General features: G+C 44.3%; 1 protein-coding gene and 1 long non-coding RNA gene across 2 annotated transcripts in view; one reads left to right on the top strand and one right to left on the bottom strand.

Annotated features, from left to right (window-relative positions):
- Positions 1-19,025, top strand: part of Parva (parvin alpha) — a 154,364-nt gene that overhangs the window by 22,850 nt on the left and 112,489 nt on the right. The window lies entirely within an intron of this gene.
- Positions 3,913-16,713, bottom strand: LOC124088461 (uncharacterized). The gene is made up of 3 exons (XR_006850361.2): positions 16,137-16,713; positions 9,134-9,339; positions 3,913-4,891 (listed from the first exon to the last, which is right to left on the bottom strand). It is a non-coding gene; the product is annotated as an uncharacterized LOC124088461 (long non-coding RNA).

Raw genomic sequence — 19,025 nt, 5'->3', positions numbered from 1 at the left:
ACTGCTTCAGATTGTAGGCCAAGTAAATCTGCCTAGAAGGTCTGTGCATATTGATGCATGTTACCTCCACTCTCTAGGTCCTTCCCTTTTTCTCTGCTGCCAGAATCAGGACCTACTCTAAAATGATTTCAATGGTCTTCTCCTTTTGAAAACCCCATCTGAATTCACACCAGATACTGGGTATCCACAGTGTGGTAAGGTCTAGGACTTTGCTTGAGTATTTCCAGTGATTTCTCCAGCCATAAATTTTTTTTCTCTCCTTTTCTCCTTTTTTCCTTTCCCTCTCTTTTATGTGATTTGGGTCTGTTTTATAAGAATTACTTGCCAGTTTGAATGGATTAAATTTTGCAATTACTTATCATTCACATTTCTGAAATAGTTTTTTTCAATTTGGGGAATGGTTGACTGCAGCCATGTAGCTTTGGAAATGCAACTACTCTTCTCTCTGTGCAATGGCCCAGCACCATCTTTAGGGGGCATTCAGGTTGGGAAACCATGATTACAGGTCAGTCTTTAATGGCTCTTAAAATAGTTTTTCCTTTAGCTACAGTACAACATCAAGACAGCTCTGCCAGCCGAGACATTCCACACAGCCATGTCCAGGGACAACACCACACACTGACGCCTTTCTCATTTTGTGATTCAAAGTTTTTGAATCTCCTTCCTGGACCTCAGCTCAGTCCCCAAAACTCAAATATGTTTTTTTTTCTGAACCTGTGGTAATTTCTCTGTAACATACTTGGCACAGCTGGACGCTGTTTGCAGTTTCTTTCTATAACCCTGGTCAGCTCTGCCCATTAAACCTTTAGCTAAAGCACAGATCGTCAGCCCCGCTAGCATATACCTCAGCTGCCTGCCTCCACAAAGGCCAGCTTGGGGCTGCTTGGAGGTCCACTTTTTTGTTTCCTTTCCCTCCCTCTCTTCTTCCAAGGCCTTGTTGGAAGGCCCCTGCTCTACTCTGCCTTCTATTTCACCCAGTTCTGTCCACCTCCATTCACCATTTCTATTTGCTATAACAGTAGGAGGAGAGGGAGAGCCTCTTGCTTTTCTGGTTTTGCCATGAGCAGACTGGAATCCTTGGATTCAAGTTTACCAGGACAGCAAGCAGGGGTCTTGGTTAGTCCCCTGGCGGGCAGTGGGAACCTAAATGACCATCTGGGGAGCTGATTCTCAGAGGATTCTGCACGATGACAGTCAGATCCCCTCAGACCTCCCTGTGTCCAGCCAGGGCCCTGAGCACCTCTACTGTGCAATTGGGTTCTGATGCAGTGGGACCCAGAGAGTATACAACCAAATAGTTGAGACATGAGTTCCATATTTATCGATGGGAAGAAATTGCTACTTATATTAACTGGACTAGTAAGCCTGGTTCTTTAGGATTATGTGTGTTTATTTCATGTGATTTTTCTACAGTAAGCAACATCTTAGGAAATATAGTAAAGGGGTTAGAATTTAGCTACTCTAATATATCACTTGTTCTCAGTAAACAGTTCTGCTGTCTAGGGTTAGTTTGGTTGCAAAATGTCAGCTGACTCAGACCTGTTGATTTCAAATTCAGCCCTGATTTCTCAGTTGGTGGTGTGACCTCTAGTTATATCTTAACAACTTGAGCATTTGGCAGTGTAAACACATTCATCTGAAATAGCTTTCAAAGAGGACTAATCCTCCCCTCTCACCAAGTAGACTATCTTCTTCAGGAAAAGTGGGACCAATTTATAGACATTTTATTAGTTATGAAAGAAGCAGTATGTGGAAACCTTGAGTTAACTGGTGCCATGTTTCCAGTTTTTTCCCATGGGTGTTTTAGCGTTTCTTATAAACATGCACCCCACGCAGCTACCCTGCTCGCTCACCATTTAATATGGCCCTGTTTTATCATCAGGAATTGGTTGGAGAGGGAGCTTGCCAGCACCTCGTAGTGTGCCTGGAGTGTCTTGTGGCCTATTCATTCACAAACAGTGGATATTACTGCGGCCTGCATTACTATTGGGTTTTAGGGTGGCAGGTTCCAACAGGATGCTCCAGGGGGCTTGAGAGTAAAGGGCTCATGATTTGGGGGAGATCACCCCATTTGTTGCAAGAATGCTGGTTCAAAGGGGCCCAGGTCCCTGAGAGTACGAAGGAGAGTACCAAGGCCCCAGGAAAGGGATCCAGTCCTATAAGGGACTCAAGAGTACACACCTCAGTCTGGGAGGGCCAGGAGGAGGGAAGAGGGAAAGCCCTTGGTGCTTGAGCCAATCCAGCATTCACAAGAATTTGAAGTGACCAGCAGTGGGCATTGCTATCTTTAGCAATGAGGCTGTCCTTCGTGGGCATGGGGGTGGCAGCGAGCCAGGGCCTTGTGCCAATACTTAGGTAGGGACTGGAGAGGCTGAGAATGGAAAGAGCGTTGAGTTGGGCCCCACTTGTGGCAGTGTGGGTGGCCTTGCTCACTTCCAGCTGTGGAGCTTGAGTCATCAGGAGCCCCGGCCAGTATGCTTTGGACACGTGGCACAGCCCTGAGCGTCTTTGGACCTGGCACCTGATTCCAACCGTCCTCATCCTTCCTGGAGCTTAATGACCCACAGTCTGCAGTCATTGAAGGCGGCTGTGGAAGGCTGGGGAGAAGACCCTGTAATGTAATTGACATGGTTCTCCCACGGTCCATATGGGGACAGTAATGAAAATCACATGTGTCTAGTGTTACAGTTTACAAAGAAAGGAATTTGGGCTATGTCAACTACCAGCTGGGGATCTTGGTGCTGTTCTCTTAAACCTTAGTAGCCTCAGTTTCCTCATTTATAAAACAGGGATAATAAAAGTTGCTGCCTTGCCCATGTAACTGTTTTTAATTTGAGAGAAGAGGCTTTTTCTTTTGGGGAAGAGGGAAGAGGCAGGGGGCAGAAAGGGAGGAAAAAGAAAGCAGAGCTGGGACACAGCTGGAGGAAAGGCCAAGAATAAGATTTCTGAGTTGGGAGCAGGTGAGATGGTAAAGAAGGGGGTTCTCCTCTCCAGGTTGCCTAAAATCACACAAAATGCCTTTGAGTGGACCTTGAAGTTGCTTCACTGAATGCAAATCACATTGTAAGTATGTTTTCCCTGATTGTAAAAGTCACACACTCTTCTTGGGAAAATTTAGAAAAACCCTTAAATACAAAGACAAATTTTAAAATCAGTCATAATCTTATACTGTTAATAGTTGGATATTTCCTTCCCCTTCATTGTTCATACATGTACTATTTTAATAACAGAATTAGTCATACCATGTATTCAGTTATAGGACCCAAGCTTTTTCAATGTTATTCATACTCTAATTTTGTATTTTGATTTTTTTTTTAAATTTTGCATGTCATGAACATTTTCCCCATAGGACCAAACATTCTAAGAGAGCTTGATACTTAAAGGACTGTACTGTCTCACTAAATGGCTTTAGCATGACTTACTTAGAAATTTCCAATGTTGTTAGATATGGAGGGTATATCTGGTCTTTACTGTAGATGTAATATTATTATAAATATCTTTGTAGGCCTCTTCTTTTTATGCATTCCTTATTGGCACCTAGAATGTACTCCTCATTAGCATGGAATTTCTGGGTCAAAAAGTATGAAGAGCTGATGATTTTAAGCTTTTGGCACACATTGCTGAATTCTCTCTGGGACGTTGCTTCTCAAAGCGTGACCCTTACACTGATACCATCAATTGTACCTATGTTGTGGGAAATGCAGATTCTTCACTGAATCAGAGTCTGCATTTTAGCAAGATCCCCAGGTGACTTGTAAATATGTTGAAGTTTGAGGTACTGGCCAAGAAAATTCTCACCAATTTATAGCTTTATTCGAAGTAAAGAGAGACTTATCCTCCTACGTTCTCATCAGAACTGGGCATTAGTTTGCTTTTCATCTTTGCTAATTTGATAGCCAAGCCATGATAGTCTGTTGTTCGTTTGATTTTTATTTTATAGTACATGTATCGAATAGGCTGACTTCTATAGATGTTCAGTTGGGGAAAACTTTAGTTTTTCTTTTCCCAGCACAATTTAAAACATCTGTGACCTCTTAGGCAGGTCTTGCGACTTTCCAGTCCCCTCCAGCAAGAAGAACTGCCTTGTTTAGGTCATTATAACTCACTTATAGGTAAAAAGGTCCAGTCCAGTCTGAAATAAAAACTTTTCCACCCAATTCCATGATCTCACCTGCTCCCAACTCAGCCTGCCCATGTCTGAGGCACCTGCAGTGGGGTGGCGCTTGGACGGTGGCCTGATGTGTGCTTTTACTCCTTCTCTGCTTTCCTCTCCTGCATCTTAGTCTGTTCTGGCTACTATAACAAAAATGCCGTAGACTGGGTGGTTTATAAACACCAGAAATTATTTTTTTTTATGTTTTGAGGGGCTGGGTGGTCCAAGATCAAGATCTCAGCAGCCATTGTGTTTGATAAGGGACCATGTCCTCAGATGGTGCCATCTAGCTGTGTCCTTGCTTGGAGTGAGGTGGGAAGGATCTCTCTTGAGTCTCTTGTGAGGGCATAATCCCACTCATGAGGGCTCCACCCTCATGACCTAGACACCCCTCTACATGCCACCACCTTGGAGGTGAGGTTTTAACAATGAATTGTGGGGGGTGGGCATGGACATTTAGATCACAGCATCTTGTTTCTCTCATCTGCAGCAGAGGCTGGAAGGAATATGGTGATAAGGGGCAAAGCCTTCCCGGGTTGTTCCTTGTCATCGTTGCCTCCTGCTTGCTGCTGGCATTCTGGCTCTTTGCCGATGCTCCATATTTGGTTCTTCAGAGGCCCCGTGGGGAACATTTGGAGAGTTCTTCCATGTGGTTAGCCTGGTTGGGCTTTCAGTCTCTGGAATCCATGATGCAACGGCCTCAGTCACACATTAAAATAATGGCCCTGCAGCGTTTGCCTGGAGAAAAACAGGACAGCATCTTTTTAATTTCCCCACAAAAGCAAAGTGGACCCCAAAATTCTGATGTTTAAAACGTGTATATCTGATAACTAGAATATGGAAAGATCGATTCCTTAGGAGGCTGGAACCCTCTTCTTTTTTAAATGCTCATTTCTGAAGTCTCAATTCTACCTTGGATGTCGTCAGGAAAAATGTAAAAATATTATTTTGTACTTCAGGTATCAAATGCAGAGTGGGTGCTCCGGAGAGGCCGCAGGACTAGACATTGTTATTTTTTGGAGTTGTAGCAGAGAGAAGATAAACCATGGTGGGATGATTGAAAATATTTCATTTAAAACATGCTCAGTAAAGAAATTCTTTCCAGCCAACTTTGCAAGCTGTTTTCTGAGGCCAGGAAACTGTAAACACTGACTTGGGGGGCGGGGAGGAGGGGGTTACGCTGGCTCCAGTTACATGTCACAATCCCATATTTTCTCCTCTTGGTCTCTTCTTACACCCTCCCAGGTGTCCCCAGCTGCTCAAGTGATCCCCAGCACAGAGGGAAGCAGCCTGGTGCACTGGAGGCCGGGAAGGGTTTGGTTCCCCCTGCAGAGCCCTTGGGATGGGCGCAGCCCTCTTGAGGACTTAGCACAAAGGCAGTGCTTAGCCCAAGGAAGTAGAGGCCTGACGGATGGCTTTGAGGTGCGAAGGTATTTTGAGGTTGGAGGACTTTTTGGCACCTACTCTGCCTGATAAGGAAGAGATCTTCCTGCCATCCAGTCTGTGTTGTTTCCTAAAACACAGGCTCTTCTCCTGCTCTAGAACCTACCATGACTCCCCATTATTTTAAAGATGACGTATAAATTCCCCAGCTTCCAGACCCTGGCCCTACCGTGACTTTGCTTTCCTCTGCTTCCTAATATGCGTCCTTTGCTGGTTGCCTGTCACATACCTCCTGCCAATGCTAGGGTCTGCACCTCTGCTTGGACATTTTTCTGTTGTCACCACACGCAACCCCTCTCACCCCGCCCAGCCCCAATTATTAAATGATACTACTGTGGCCCCCATTGTGCCCACTGTGCAGCCCTTCCTGTCACAGAGTGAACCCTGGGCCATTGGCCTCTGGTGCCCATGTTTTGGATAGGTTTCCCCACCTTGGTTACCAATGCCAGGTCTGCAGTGGCCATGCCCTCTCTTTTCTCCCAGTCCTCCTGGTGGAGCATGCTGACCCTACTGAGTGGTCCTGCTGATTGATTGGGGCCTGCTCTGTCACTCCACTAAGCAAGGGACTGATGGGAAGGCTGGACCAAGGCTTACATCCCTTATCTCTCAGCCATATTCTCTGGTGAAGAGGTTGGAGTGTAGAGTCCATCTGGTGTTGGAATCCCTGTTGATTAACTCTATAAATATGACCATATCACTTCATTTCCCCATTTACACAGTTTAGATTTGTTCATTTAAGAAATAAATTCATTGAGTGCCTGCTATACACTAAGCCCTATTTTTAGGAGTTGGGGATATACCTTGAAGAGGATGGACTGTGTCTCTGGTCTCATGGGTGAGGTGGGCAGTGCAAAACAAATTATTAGGATTTTAGCTAGTAGTGGCCTGATGGGGAGGGAGATGGTGACTTCAGAGGAGATGGCTAAGGGACGCCTCCTTGAGGTTCGGACATTTGAACTGAGATCTGAATAATGAGGTGGGACCAGCTATATGAAGATCTTAGAGATGAATGTTCCAGAGCAGAGGTTAGCAGACACAGACAGGAAAGTTCCAGGAACCCCAAGGAGGCCCACATGGCTGAAGCATGGAGGTCCATGGGGAGAGGCTGGTGGGAGATCTGCTGGGAGTTGGGCCAAGACTGGATACTATAGGGACTTTCAGGAATTTTCCCAAGGACCCATGGAAGGCCATTAGGGGATTTTAGCAGGTGAATGACATGATCTGGTCTGTTAATAGTGCTTGCCTCATTGGTATTGAATATATTAGATAGGATAATGTATATACAGTACGTAGGGATGATGCACGGCAGGTGCTTGGCAAGAGATAATTATTTCTTTCATATTTTGGAGACAGAATGGTTACCTCCTGTATTTTACCTTAAAAAATGTGCTTGTTGTAGGCTGAATAATGGGCCCAGATATGTCCATGTCCTAAGGCCTGGAGCCTAAGAATATGTTACCTTCCATGGCAAAGGGGAACTAAATGTGCAAATAGACTTAAGGTTGCTGGTGGTCTGACCATAAAATAAGGAAATGATCCTGAATTACCTAGGAAGACCTGTACACTCACGGGGTCCTTAAAAAGGGAAGAGAGGGCAGAAGAAAGGGCCTGAGGGAGATGGGACCATGGAAGAAAGTTCAAGTGACAGGCTTTGAAGATAGGGGAAGGGGCCGCCAACCAAGCAATGCAGGTAGCCACTAGCAGCTGGAAAAGACAAGGGAAGGAACTGTCTTATAGAAGGGAACACGTCTGCCAACATCTTGATCTTAGTCTGGTCAGACCTATTTTGACTTCTGACCTCCAGAATTGTGAAATAATAAGTGCGTGTTGTTTTAAGCCACTAAGTATGTGGTAATTTATTACAGCAGCGATAGGAAACGAAAACAAGGTTTCTGCACCAGACATTCTAAACTCTAGTTCAGTACATTCCAGTACATTCCAGGGTGGCCTGTGACCCATGAATTTTTCAGCCTCTCTAGTTCACTGTCCATTGCACAGGGCCTCCTGGGTGCTAGGCTATGTAAGATGGCATAGTTGCTTTTGGGGACTTGCTGGTGTTTTCTGTAGCCCTAAGGGTGCCACATTCTAAATGTGCCTCCAGGTAACACACCACAGCCTGTCAATCACACGGGTAAAATGTGTTCTGCTTCTAACTGGCCTGGGAGGTCAGAGGAGGCTACAGAGCTTGTGAGAGATCAGGCTATCAAACTGAACCCTCTGGCTGGGTGGCCCACACACAGGGACTCTGGGGCAGGAGTGGGATGTGCCTCTTGATGGCCTGGACTCTGCCTAAAGTCCCTCTGTCTGCCCTGTTCCAGTCTTCAGGGAATAACCCCCAGGCCTCCTCTGTGAAGCACCCCTGCTCACCCCAGCCCACAGGAAGCACCCCTCTAAGAGGTGCCTTTCTAGGTGTGGGGCGGCGGGTTCTGGAGAGCTACTCTGTCTTGCGCTGCCATTACTTTCCCTTTACTAAGTGCCTGGTCCTATCCGTGGAGGCCATTCCAGGTGCACGTTTGGGGCCCAGCAATACCTGTGTTGTGGTTGGTGGAGGCTGGATCTGATGGGGGCCTGCGCAAGGGCTTTTGCTTTATCCTTTTAGGGAAGTTCATCCTCTCTGGTTGCTTCTCCTCCTCCCTCTGGACACATCTAGAAAATCTCAGCAGCAGGGCCGAGTGCCCTGCCCACGCTAGTCCCTGGTTCACACTGCAGTTGCCAGAATACTCACTCCCAAGCCCGTCTCTCTGTGCTGGAAACTGCCAAGGACCAGCCCCCCCACCCCCACCCCGCCCCAACCCATCTATGGCTGTGGCTTCAAATGTTAAAACAAATAAAATCAAATCAGCATAAAACCTCCTTTTTTGATGCAATTTTACATGGAACCTTAGTATGTAAAACAGAAAGTCAGGAGGCAATAAAAGTGGATCCTAATTGGAACAAGTTCTACTTATTCTATGTATGTATAATATTTCAAAATGTATTATACTGTCATGTAAAAATTTCAAAAAAAAAATTAAAATAAAAAAGTGCAGAGTGATCTTTAAGCATCTGAACTCTGCATCTCACAGACCGAGGCACTCAAATCCAGGCTCTGCCCCTTCCTTTTATGACCTCAGATAAATCGACTAACAAATGGATGGGGTTCCTAGTCCATGGGCCACAAAGTAAATGCTGTAGGTAACATGAAGGCCTAGCCTTGCAGAGCTGCCCAGCCAATGGTGGCTAATGTTACCAGAGGATACATGAATTTTCTAAGTTCTAGTTTATAACATTTAATTATCTCAAAGCCCACGAGTGATAAGAGTTTGGCTCTGTGAATAAACAAAGAAAAATTTAAGGTGACTCTGTTTTTAGAACAATTTTAGATTTACAAAAAAAAACATGTAGCGATAGTACAAAGTTCCCATATACCAGGCACTCAGTTCCCCTGGTTATTAATACCATACACTGCTATGGCACACTTGTTATAATTAAGGTGTCAACACTGCTACCTAAGCTTCACTGAAGTCCATACTTTATTCAGATTTGCTTAGTTTTTACCTTATAGGTCCTTTTCTCTGCTCCAGGATCCCATCCAGTACCTTAGATCATCATATCTTCTTAGTCTTCTCTGGGCTGTGACAGACTTTCAGACTTTCCTTATTTTTGATGACTTTGATGGTTTTTATAAGGATTGGTCAGGTACTTCTTAGGCAGCCCCTCCCTTGGAATTTGTTGTTCTTTCGCGGGTAGTCTACAGTTGAACACTGAAATTTGAAATCAGTGGATTATGCATGGCCTGCTACAGTCTTCTCTTAGCCTCAGAATTCATGAAATTAGAATCACAGATATACAGGAAGCCTAAGGTATGGTTTGGAAAATCTCCAGTGGAGAAGATCAAGTCCACGATCCCTGATGTGGCCTACAAGGTCCTCCATCCAGCCCCTGTGGTGTCACCAGCCCCCTCTCTCCTGCTTGCCTACCGTGAGCTCCCCCAGCTCCCTGACCTTCCCCTAATAAGTCTAGTTTGGAGCATATTGATTTCTCTCCCTGGGATGTCTCCCTTTCTTTCTCTGCCTGGCTCGCTTCAAGTCTCAAGGAGAAGTCCAAGATCCAGTTGAACCTTTGCCTCCTCCCTGATTTCTTTCCCACTGTCCCTGAGCTGACTGGTAGTGTCCCCAGGGCTCCCTTGGCACATCTCTTTGTGCTGTTCTTCTCAGTCTCCTGTATGCTGTCTCCTGTATGCTGCCTCCTGTATGCTGGAAGCTTCTTGAGAACAGAAGTGGAATCATATTCCTCTCTTTCTTGTGCCATGTGCGCCTGGCACAGAGTAGGCACTTGAGAGATGTGTGGTCAATGGCCAGTCTCAGCACAAACCACACTGTTTTCATCCTTAGAACATAGGGTATACAGTGGTTCAGGATGCTGAGTGGGTTGTTCAAGGTTGTTTTCTCCCTGCCCCAAAGGGTATGAGGACATGATGTGATTATGGGAAGGGCCGCCAGGGGGCTCCAGGAGGCAGTTCACCAGCTGGCCCAGGAGGCAGGCTCAGGGTGGCCTCAAGTAGCAAGTCTTGGTCCAGCAGAATCCTCAAAAGAAAGTGTGTCAAAAGAGAGGTCTGTTTTGCCACTGATGAGCTAGGCTCTGTAGCAAGGACAGGATGTACCAGCCTGTTCTGCAAACATGTGTGGGCCCCAAATGTCCTTTACCCCAAAGGTCTCTGCCTACAGAGAAAAGGACAAAAGATACAGAGAGCCAAGAAATAATATTTGTAGGAGCGAATGACCTCCTTGTATGTGTGAGCAGACCTTTACTTCATTTGGACTTCCTGGTTTCCCTCTACTTCAGGGTTAATAGTTCTCCTTGGATCAGAAACCCTTAATGGATATTCCTAAAGCCAAGATCACCACTGAGAAGTCGGAGTCAAAAATCTCAGGGCTTTTTCTATGAAGAGGGAAAAATAGCTGAGCCATTTTGAAATAGTGGAGTGTGAATTAGGAATTGCTCTCTGGAGTCCATAGCACTTATTGTTTTGTTTTTGTCATTGATATTATTAGTTGCAATAATAACAATAGCTCTCGTGTATTGGATGCCTACTCTATGCCAGGCATTGAGATGGAGGCATCTGCATGTGCCAGGCATTTGCCTTTGGGCATACAAGGGCAATTAGACCTGCATAATCCCTGCCTGTTCTCCTCCAAAGATATCATCTACCTTTCATAGAGAAGAAACTGAGGCTGACCTGACTTGTCAAGGCCACAAATCTGATTCTGGCTTCAGGACCTGAACTCTTTCCAGTCACCCAAACATACTATAAAAAGAATATGATTTAGCTAGGCATGGTGACACCTGTAATCTCAGTAATTTGAGAAGCTGAGGCAGGAGGATCACAAGTTCAAGGCCAGCCTCAGCAACATAGTGAGACTCTGTCTCAAAAAACAAAAAGGGCTGAGGATGTAGCTCAGTGGTAAAGTAACCCTGGATTCCATCCTTAGTACTAAAAAAATAAAATAAAAAGGATATAACATAGTCACCAGTCATAAAACATACCCATGCCAGGGGAAGGGAAATGAATAAGCATGATAAGTAAACCTGTTTTTTTTTTCCATAATAATATCTTACCTTTTCAGGGCCATGAGCTTCCTAGCATTTATGATTCACAAATTAGAATGCAGAGGGATAGTACTAGAATTTTGTGATCAATAAAAGCAAAGTTAGGATAGCCTCAAAACCTACACATTTGAAGGGGTAGATTCTTCCTTCCAAGGGTTTCAACCCAGCCTCATGTAATCTTGCCCACTCCTCTAGCAGGTCCCAATGCTCAGAGGCAATGTGGTCAGGTGAGGTGCCCCAAGCAGGCTCCAGAAGGCTGACATCGTGGCTCTCTGCCCTGAAGGATATCTTGCAACTGTTTTTTAGCATAAGAATTCCAAACAGAGGAGCCCAGATCCAAACTTGGAGAACACTCACCCCCAGCTGAAAGACATTAATTGCCCATGGACAGCTTTCTTAAATAGGAGAAAGTTTACAACCAAAACACAAAGCAATTTCTGCACAAATTGGTGACTTGAGAAGGGTGTTCAAAAACCTCTTGGACTCTGTCCTGCACAATAGCCTGAGTCCATCTCGAAGCAGTGGTGGACCTCAGAGCCAGCCATGTACCCTGCCCTTGGCCAGGCCCAGGATCCAAGGGCCAGACGGTGGCCAAGCCTGGCACGTTCTCACGGTCACTTAGCTGAGCTGGAGGCTCACCCCGTGCCAACATGCAGCTATTAATTATTTTTCTTTGTCAAACTTTTGTCAGCAACTTCATCCCAAAAGAAGTGGTTTATTTTCCCTTCGGCAGTGTTTGTGACTCTAGTAAATAAGAGATAATTACACTCCAGTTTTTAAATTAAAACAAAAAAAAGCTAGAGATGCCAGTTAGGAAGTATTTACATTTTATGACAGCCCACTTTGCTAGTCAAAGATTCAACACAATTTGCTTTGTTTCATGCATGCTTTGAGCAGTTTGAGTGGTTATAATATGAAATTTCTTTCTAGCGGCCCCAAAGTCCTTCTCTTTTGCTCCAAGTTAGTATTAAATAATGCTTTAAATTCTTTTGTCTTTTAGCACCACTGGAAGAATTTAAGGCTCTGAAACTACAATTAAAATGCAAGCATTAAAGAATTGTAAGAGTAAATGAAAGATTGGATCAGAACACATTTGGAGATTTCTTTTTTCTTTTTGCATACTGTTGTTTATATGAATATCACTTGGCAAGGGGAGAAAGACATTCTTGCAACCGCCGAAATTTCACTTTTTTTTTTTTTTTAATTTCTCAGTTTGTACTCGGAAACTGAAGATATATTCAAATGAGCTCTTATAAATATTTGCTTTTGTTGTCCTTAGAAGTGAAAAGGATTATGAAAAGTAATTCTTCAAATGGAATTCGATCTTTATACCGATTCTCTTGTGAGGACATCTGCAGGGGTCCTTAGGCAAGGAATCCTGGACTGAGGCTGCCCCAGGTCAATGTTAATTAACATCTGATTGGTGGCCTGGTGAGAGTTGGGAAGCCCTGTGACACAGAGGCTTTGGGAATGAGAAGACATGTTCCTTCCAAGGAAGGAAGTAGTGCCACAGGGTAGGGGACAGCCATTGCGAAGGCTGGCAGGAGCTGGGTGGGGCAGGCTGGCTTAGCCCTGGCTTCCCACCCCCATGCCCCCTCCCTTCCGAACACCTTGATGGAGTGATGTGTTGAAGGTAGAAAGGGCAGTGTAGAGGATTTCAGGACTTAGTCCACGTTGGGTAAGTCGCTGCCGGCTGTATCTACAGAGATGGACATGGAAAGATGGAAAGTGAAAATCTGTGAATTACACCCCCCGCCCCCGCCCCAACATTGTAGGACTCACAGGAGCAAGGTGGAAAGAGAAACTTGAAACTAGGATTCCAGCCTGGTGGTGGTGGGTAAGGGGTATGCAGAGATCAAGTTTTGAGTGCCATGTGCTAAGTCTCCTACAGGCCTTTCTTTATTGTAAATCACAGGAGGAAGCTGTGTTTTGACAGCTCTGCCTCAAAGACACACCAACCACTTGGCCTATTGAGTGGCATCGCCTTGCCCCCCGCCCCCACCACCAGATGTGCTTTGATAACCAGGCAGCACTCCCTAATGTCATCAGTACTCAGATTTATTTGGAGAGGACCAGGAGATCTTTAGCCGATGAGAAACAACAGCCAGTGTTTATTCTCAGGGGGAATCAGCTTTTACATCATCTGAATCCAAGACATTCTCTGGACTGCAATATATATTATCACAGATCTTAATTTGAGGTATAGATGTTAGAATAATTTCATTTTGAAATATGATGGCTGTAAAATTCAGCATTAACATGAGCAGTCAATAACTCAAATTTTATTTGCTCTGATATCAAAGAGATATCTTTCTGCTTCTACCAGCCAGAAAAAAAAGAAAGAGAGATTTAGCGTTTTGCTGATAACAGTACTTTTTCAGCCCAATTTATTTTATTTTTTTCTTAAAGAAGAAGACTTTTAATGGACTTGTTTGGTCTCTGAAACCCACAAGGTCCTCCCTGGATCTTTGTAAAAAGGCACAGTACCTGTCCACTCCGCTGCTGGTGCTAATCTTTGTCTGCCTTATTAAAGGTGAGAAGTTGGAAAACTTTGGAAAACTGTTTATACTTTCCATTGGTTTTCCCTTTCAATATCTTAATGCCGTGGTGAACTGACTGTTTTGGCAAAGAGGTCTTAAGTGGAATGATTGAGGGGGAATTTTCCCCCTTGGTGAAACTGATTGACTAGCCTGTGTGACTAGCTTTAGAAAAATTTTCATCTGTAGAATAATAGTGGCCATTATGAACATAAATGGCTTTGTCACCCTGTAGCAGGCAGATGGAGCATGTGTTTCACATTATTAATTCAAGGCCGCATTAGGGCTGGTCACAGCAATTTTTAAGAAAGCAGAGTCCACGGGTCCTCATCTCTCACTCCAGTTCCACTGCCAGAGTGTGTCCAGACTACCCAGGGTCCAGAAGAGCTCCTCTGGTGGAAACTCGAGCGACATGAACCTCACCAAACATGGATGGATCCTTTGCAGGATCATTAAAGGGGAGGATGAGTCAGGAGCCTTGAAATCAAACCCATTTCTGCAGAACCTAAGGCCAAAGATGGAAGGTTCCACAGGCAGCCCACACGCCTGTGCAGCTGAGTCTTTACCCAGCTCGGACACTGTCTGCCCTGAGGCAGGGTCTCCATTGCTTCAGGAAGAGGCGAGGAGGAAGGAAGGAGGGGAGAAAGAAAAGGGAGGACATGGAGAAGAAAGAAGTGATTTTTAGAAGAAAAAAAGGCTGGCATCTTGGTGCACCACTGAGGTCCCAGCTACTTAGGAGGCTGAGGGGGAAGATCACTTGAACCCAGCAGTTCAAGGCCAGACTGGGCAACAGGGAAACCCCTTTTAAAAGAAAAGAAAAAAGAGAGGAGGAGAGAAAGGAAAGATGGAAGGAAGGAGGGCAGAGGGCAGAAAAATAAAAGGTTAGAAGATGAGGGGCGTTCAGAAAGTGGGGAGTTAAATCTAATCTTGTACAAATTTTGCATGGCAATTGTCCTTCCCGGTACATCTGTCATGTGAGTCTCTGTTTAGCAGATTACTAAAGTCAAAACAAATTGTGTAGCTTTTAAATGCCACTGTGAGTCATTTATGAGCTCATAGACAAGGAGCTTAAGGAGTTTTTTTTTTTTTTTTTTTTAACTACTTATGATGGAGAACTGCATCAAAAAGAAAAAAAAAAAGCCAAGGATTGCTTCAGATTATAAGTACAATACCAAGACCTGTCTCTTTAAGGAAGCTTGTATATCAGTGAAGTAGGTTGATTAGGGAGATTGATGCCTATTATAAAAACATAATGATCCACCCATTTTACATTTGGGAATTTATTCTTAAGAAATATTTGGACAAGGGTGTTAACTCTGTGTTGATAACAGCATTGTTCACATTTGTGAAAACCTTGAAATAAAGTATGTCTAATAAGAAGAAACTGGTCAAATAAATTACGGTACATCATAATATACCATAATGTCATTAAAAATACAGTGGAGTTTTATATTGTTGATGTGCAATGGTTTAATAGTATATCACCTGAAACGTTTTTTTAAAAATTTCAGTTGTCAGTAGACTTTATTGATTTAAACGTGGTGCTGAGAATCGAACCCAGTGCCTCACACATGCTAGGCAAGTGCTGTACCACTGAGCCACACCCCGAGCCCCCTGAAACTTTTTTTCAAAGAGTACTTATATATTTATATGTGTACATATGTTAAAATATATATTTATGTTTGCATTAATCAAAGTCTGGAAATGTATACCTAAAGCATGAGGGGAGTAATTAAATCTGGAAGGTAGGATTTGGAGTGATTCTAACTTTTCTGTCTGCATTTTCCTAACTTATTTTCTCCTGTGAATATATATAACTTGCTTAATATTAAAAAGCAATCAGTAGGAAAGGAGACTTTTTACTCTGAGAGAGGTTTTATTTAAGCTTTTTCCACAGAAAAGAGCCCAAGTTCAATTTGGGTTTACAGTGCCCCACCCAAGTTTAGGAGAAAAAGCTTTGCCCAAATGTCAAAGTCTGTTTCTGGATCACTCTTGCCCCAGGACCCCTGGTGCCACCAAGCCTTTGGTCTTGCTTGTGGCCTGAACTGGGTGTTCTAGAGCTTGCAGATGGCCTTTCAGGGAGCAGCTCCCAGGGCAAGGCACCTGTGGGCAGATGGCAGCCCTTGCAGGGCACTCTTTCCTCTGGACTAAACCCCTACCTCTGTCACCTTCTGAAAGGAAGTGACCATGGCCCCTTGAGGCCAGTATGGGTATTTTAAACAACTTGGAGGGGTATAGGTAAGAGAAATCATTTATTGCAAAGAAAATAAACCAAACTGCCAGTCATTAGAAGGTTTCTGCTGGCACTTCCTCCAGCCCTGAGGAGAATGAGAACCAAAGTCCAAATCAGCAGGGGCCAGTGTCCCAGTGAAAGTCCAAGGTGGGAGCTGGTAATTGGAGCTCAGGCCACCTACCTGGGTTTCTGTTCTCCATGACAGATGCCCTGCCCACAGGCCGCTGCCATCTCCTCTCTCAGCCTTGCTCTCCCATCTTCTCCTGGCGGTGGTGACCTCTGGATAGAGCTCTCAGCTGGTGTTCTCTTTGTTGGATCCAGCTGGTCCCATCTCTGAGGCAGGATGGGTGTGGGAGGAGGAGGAAAACAGTTGGGATTCTTTAGCTGGTGGGTTGTTGGCCTGGAGCAGAGCCGAGCTTCTCAGCCATCCCTACCACAGCCTCCCCCTCCCCCAGTTCATGGTGGGGACACAAGATCCAGTTCTGACTCGATCTGGGGTCTGTGTGATGATTTCATGCTCCTTTATCAGGCAATTGCACATCACTGAAGCCAGATCTAATCTTTCTCCTGCCACCCACTGACTTTGTGACCCCAAACTCTCTGAGCTTCTGTTTCCTCATCTGTAAAATTTCAGCTTTCTAGAGAGCAGAGGTGGGGGTCGGAGACTGTTTGCCTCTACACAGGAAGTCCTTCTGATGGTGCCGTGCACACTGCCAGTCCTAATCCTTATCTCTCTGATAACTAACCTACTGACGATTGTGCCTGGCAGTCTTAGAAACGCTTTGCATGTGTTCATTCACTTAATCTCCACAGTGGCTTTTGAGGTAGGTACTAGTTTCATTTACAGATGAGGAAATTGAACCATGGAGAGATGAAACAACTTGCCCAGTGTATTAAGTGGTTGAATTTGTGAAGTAGCCAGGTTGTGACCAAGGGGTTCTTAAAAAAAAAAAAAGAAAGAAAAAGAAAGAAAGAGAGAACAAAAAAGAAAAATAGCTATAAAATACACATATTTTAAATTTACCATCGTAATCATTGTTAACTGTAGTTAAAATGTAGCTCAGTAGTTTTAAGTACATTCAGATTGTCGTGCAACCAGCCTCCGGAACTCTTTTCATCTTGCAAAACAGAAACTCCATACCCATTAAAGAACAGCTCCTGTTCCTCCTGCCCACAACCCCTGGCAACTAATGTTCCTACTTTCTGTCTCTGTGAATCTGAGCACTGTAGATACCTCATATAAGTGGAACCATATAGTATTTGTCTTTTTATGATGGGCTTGTTTCTGTAGCATGCACCAGAATTTCCTGTTTTAAAATAATAAAGCTGAATAATATTTCCTTGTACATATTTACCACATTCTGTTTATCCACTCGTCTGCAGATGGGCACTTGGGTCACGTCCACCTTCGGGCTATGATTAGTAATGCTGCTGTGAACGGGGACATACAAAATCTCTGCGTCCCTGCTTTCATCCTTTTGAGTGTGTACCTCCCATTGCCGGATCACGTGGGTGATTCTAGGTTTAATTTTGTTTTTTTTTTTGAGAAATGGCCATACTATTTTTCCATAGCAGATGCCTCATTTTAGTTTCCCACACCAGGGCAGAAGGCTTCCAGTCCCTCCACATCCTCCCCAGGACTAATTTTTTCTTTTTTGATAGTTGCCATTCTGCTGAACATGAGGTGAGGTGGGGTCTCATTGTGGTCTTGACTCATATCACCCTAATGACCTGTGACTGGAGCATCTTTTCATGTACTAATTGTTATCAGTTGGTCATTTGGGTATCTTATATGGAAAAAGTGTCTATTCAAGTCCTTTTCCCTGTTTAAAATTGGGTTACTTTTTTTAATGGTTGAGTTGTAAGAATTCTTTCCATATTCCAATATTAACTCCTTATCTAATATATGATTTGCAAATACAAATTTTCTCCCATCTCTTGGTTATCTTTTCATTCTGTTGATTGGGTCCTTTGATGTACCGAGATTTTTAATTTTGATGGTGTTTGGTCCACCTGTTTGTGTGTTTGTTGCCTGGGTTTTGTTGATGTTATCTGACCGAGGAGATTTTTCAAGGTGATTTATAATAGAAGAAAATGAGGAAAGCAGCAAATTTTTATCCATTTTGTTTGGAAAAGTAAGATATGGAGACAGAAGCCAGTGCTGGGCAGTTCAGAAAGACTTAATAAAAAAAAAAAAAAGTAAGAAAGTGTAACTGAGGGAAGGCAATTTGAGATTGGATCCCAGCCCAAAACAGAGAAAAAAGCCTGAGAAGACCGTATTACTAGACATCATGTGAGGCAGACAAAGAAAGGTTCTGAAGGGCTGAGAGCCAGAGAGTCCGAATAATAAAAAATGAGAAGATGGGAAAGATGGGCCCTGGACCGTCCAAGGGGGAAGAGGTGGCATGTGTTAGGGGAAGGAATTATTTGGTCGAAATTTGATGGGTGAGGTCGACTAATTCTCCCAGCTGGGGAAAAGGGAGATTCTACTGACTGGGATAAAATGGATTTCGCAATGTATAGAAGAAAGGGCCTGAAGGGAGGAAGCTGAGGCTGTTAATTAAGAGAGAGGGAGGGCTTTTCAGAAACCCAAGGAAATGACTGCAGAGCTAAATTTTTAGTCCCTTTCATCCATCCCTGTCAGGGGGTCCAGGAACAATGAATCCCCACAGCCAGAGCAGAGGAAGGAAACCCAGGAGAGGGATGTGAGGAACAAGGGAAGAAATCTCTGTTATTTTCTTAAAAAATGAAGAGAACTGCAGCTTGGTAGGAAAGACCCTGGCCGGTTGTTGCTACAAACTCCCGAAAGGCAGGGGAAGTCGAATGTCTGAGGCAAGCAAACCTCAACAGCAGCAGCCTTGCCTGGGGTTCATCCAAGCAGCCACAGGCCACCACAGCCTGGCTGTTGCTGGAAGCTGCTCTGCTTCTAGGGCTCCTCACATCCTCATCTAGCAACAAAGCCCACACCTAATTGATGCGAGTTTCAGAGAGGCAGAGTCTTATTCAGATTATTCGAGGAGTGGGGGTCTGTTTTAAGAATGAATTTAGGGGCTGGGGTTGTGGCTCAGTG

Source organism: Marmota monax, unplaced genomic scaffold (assembly GCF_021218885.2).
Source record: "Marmota monax isolate L192 unplaced genomic scaffold, Marmota_monax_Labrador192_F-V1.1 WCK01_AAM20220418_F8-fsc00061, whole genome shotgun sequence".
Lineage (NCBI taxonomy): Eukaryota > Metazoa > Chordata > Mammalia > Rodentia > Sciuridae > Marmota > Marmota monax.
Note: the sequence above shows the minus strand (reverse complement) of the source record. Positions and strands in the feature narration are given on the sequence as shown.